This window comes from Ranitomeya imitator, chromosome 5 (assembly GCF_032444005.1).
Source record: "Ranitomeya imitator isolate aRanImi1 chromosome 5, aRanImi1.pri, whole genome shotgun sequence".
Classification (NCBI taxonomy): Eukaryota; Metazoa; Chordata; class Amphibia; order Anura; family Dendrobatidae; genus Ranitomeya; species Ranitomeya imitator.
The window spans coordinates 310823522-310827217 of NC_091286.1; the positions used below are offsets into that span (position 1 = coordinate 310823522).

The following is a 3696-nucleotide window of genomic DNA, read 5'->3' on the forward strand; positions in this document are numbered from 1 at the left end:
AAATATGTGCAAAACGGAATACAGCACATACAAAACTCCACCAGTGCTAGCCCACCTATTGCCACGAACAGCCACACTCTTGTCCAAACTATCAGAAACCTTCCAGCACATGCTCATGGGATAGAAAAGGTGCAGCATGTTCATAAAGAATATATGCATTAATAAACATGAATCCCACAGAAATCACATATATTAATCAATTAGAATATACGCATTAATAAACATGAATCCCACAGATATCACATATATTAATCAATTGGAGGTCAACTATAGCAATATAGATACACAAAAGTCTATACAAAACTATCTATACACAGAGTACGAGATGCAATGCAGTCATATGTATATACAGAAGAAATTAGCAGAAACTGTCTAAATACGAAGTTGGGCTAATCACATAATAATATGGCAACAGAGCAAATGACCCTAAAGAGCGTATGCCCATATATATATATTGATGGAGAACGCATGGAAAGCACACACATAGCCATAAGTATACGTTTATCCGCATAAATATGCGTGGCCTCAAAAATATGCTGTAGCCCCAAGACCAGCTCAAAAAATGGCCCAAAAATAAATAAATAAATTGGGGCCCCGAAGGCACACAAAAAGAACTATACGCTGGATACTATAAGGTACTGTGATATCCATAATGTATAATATATAATATTTTTATAGTGTATCAAAGTCATATTAAACAGTAGCCCTGTGAAGAACGTATCAATAGTAAACCGGTAGTAGGAATAGTAACAGAGAGACCCGAACAAGCCCCATGAATATGGGCACAGATGAAAATGCATGAGCCAAAACCCTGAAAGCGCCGAATGCCATATGGTACTGTGATGTAAACTAAACCTACTAGACAGATGCCAACCATGCTAAATGCGTAACAAGCAATGCCACACGCCAAGGACCCCTAGGTCAAATCCCACTCCAAATCATGTATTAGGCATAAAAGCCAGTGAATAAAAGTTCTTCATTTAGTCCATTTGGCGATGTAGTCTTCAGGTCATAGATCCAACGTGACTCTCGTCGTAGGAGTTCCTTGGTTAAGTTTCCCCCACGGATGTTACCCAGAACTTGGTCCACAACCATAATCCGCATACCCTGATGCCTGCTGTTGTGGAATTCCATATAATGGGATGCAACAGAAGAAATAGTCTTGGCTTTTGCAATGTCCGCCTTAGCATTTACAATATTTGACATGTGTTGTTGGACTCTCCGTCTCACTTCTTGGGTTGTCTTTCCAACATATAACTTCGGACATGAACAGATCAGCACGTAAACCAAATTCCTTGACCTGCAGTTGGCGTAACTCCTCGCTTTCAATTCTCCTGGAAAAATCGGCAGGGTTAGAGAATTAGTGGCAACCATGTAAGGACAAACATTGCAGTTACCGCATGGGAAAGTTCCCTTTATCCTGTTTCCTGATCCCAATCTCACAGTTGGCCTTTTGAAATGGCTGGTAGTAAGAACATCTTTAAAATTTCTGGCTCTCCTAGCAATAATCCTCGGTCTATCTGACAGGAAAGGCCTCAATTTCTTCTCATTCAACAATATTCCCCAATGCTTGCCCAGAATATTGTAGACATCCTGCCACTGATTGTTATATGCCGTAATTAAATTAATCATTGGCATATCTTTAGGAGCTTTTGGCTCCAATAGACTCAGTCTATTGCTCTTCCGTGAATGCTCAAAAGCACGTGCTATGGTCTTACGCGGGTACCCTCTCTTTGACAGAAGAGTGCTAAGATCATGTGCCCCCTCCCGAAAATCCAAATCTGAGCTACAATTATGCCTTACCCTCAAAAATTGGCCCTTCGGGAGATTATTCCGTAAGTGCTGAGGGGGAAAGCTTGAATAATGAAGGACGTTGTTTGTAGCTGTGGTCTTACGAAAAATCTTGGTTCGAATCTGGTTGCCAACCTTCATCACCTTCTGGTCCAAAAAATCTACTGATGTCATAGATAAGGAAGCTGTTAAGGAAATATTAAGCCCATTACTGTTTAGTGTGGTGATAAAATTCCTGCAATCAACTTCAGAACCCGTCCAAAAGAACAACAAGTCGTCAATATATCGAAACCAATGAAGAACGTTGATTTTGAAATCCTGCAGAGGGCGCACCTGTGTTTCCTCCCACCAACCCATAAAAAGGTTGGCATAGGAGGGCGCACAGCGGGCACCCATGGCTGTGCCAACAATTTGTTTATAAAACACTCTGTCAAATACGAAGTAGCTGTTAGATAAAACAAACAATAGGAGATCCAAGATTAAAGATTGGTGTCTGCGGTCACCTGTGATTTGTTGGTTCAAAAAGAATGAGACCGCCTCGATACCCAACGTATGTCCAATACAAATGTACAATGATGCAACATCCATCGTGACAAGGATGGTGTTCTCTGGAACCATCAGATCTTGCAGCTGTCGAATCAGATGAGAGGTATCCTGGATATAAGAACCTAAACAAATGACAAGCGGTTGCAAAAAATGATCCAGATAGATACAAGGCCTCTCATACAAACCGCCAATACCTGCCACAATTGGCCTATCAGGTGGTTCCTGGATCGATTTATGTACCTTCGGAAGAAGATATAGAGTAGGGACGACCGGAGACACTGTGGTCAGGAATTTAAGTTCTTTGTTGTCCAAGATATTGTTGTGCTTAGCAGAAGTGAGAAGACGATCCAGCTTCCTCTTGAAGATACCTGTGGGATCAGAGGGCAAGACTTGGTAGCATTTGGCATTACTCAGTTGACGCCGAGCTTCTTTTAGATACATATTGATAGGCCAAAGGACAATATTGCCGCTCTTATCAGTCTCCTTTATAATAAAGGACGTATTTTCTTTAAGTCTAGCCAAAATCTGCCTTTCTCTGGTACCCAGGTTTTCACCTTGATGTTTATTGAGCTGGAGTCTAGCCACATCCTGACTTACCATGTCATAAAAAATTTGGATAGTTGGAGATACTGAAAAAGATGGCGTGACCTGTGAGGGTAAATGCCAAGACTTCTGACCATCCCGGGCAGCAGAGCACTCATTTTCCTCCAAGAGTTGTAAAAGGTCACTGAAAACCTGTCTCTCGTCCTGCGGCAGGGAATCAACAATAGAAGGCTGGTGATACATGAGTTTGAATACCAATTTTCTGCAAAATAAATACACATCCTTAATAAGGGTGAATTTATCCAGCCTATTCATGGGGGAAAAAGACAAACCTAATGCCAATACACGCCTTTCTTCATTTGTCAAGACATACTCCGACAGATTTATGATTTGCAAATTACCTGCATCATTGATGTCCATCCCCAAGGCTACTTCCTCCTGTTGTGCCTCAGTGATCTCTTGTAGGTCGGGGATCATGCTTGATACCTCCGTCCCTTTTTCTTTGGATTTGGTTAATTTTTTGCGACCTCTTTTATTGCGCTTTCTTGATCGCTTGCGCCTGAAGATAAAAAATCGCTAGTGGAGGAGTCCCCAGCAGCCATGGGAGAGGGGATCTTTTTATGATGTTCTTGGCCGTCAAATCTCCTGAATCGACCATTACCGTGATGTGTCCATCTAAACATCTGCTGGTTGTCAAAATCACTTTTATCCCGAAGGAACTTCATCTTTTTCTTTTGCATAATGTCCTTCTCCAAAATTTCAATAGTCTCTCAATAGTCTTGTGTTATGACCTGGTGGTCAGGACAAAAATGGACC

The 3696-nt window shown here is 41.5% G+C and overlaps 1 long non-coding RNA gene across 1 annotated transcript; it reads right to left on the reverse strand.

Annotated features, from left to right (window-relative positions):
* Positions 1-2430: 2430 nt before the first annotated feature.
* On the reverse strand, positions 2431-3052 carry LOC138680695 (uncharacterized). Its single transcript, XR_011321735.1, has 3 exons — positions 2935-3052; positions 2578-2705; positions 2431-2459 (listed from the first exon to the last, which is right to left on the reverse strand). It is a non-coding gene; the product is annotated as an uncharacterized lncRNA (long non-coding RNA).
* Between the last annotated feature and the right edge of the window lie 644 nt (positions 3053-3696).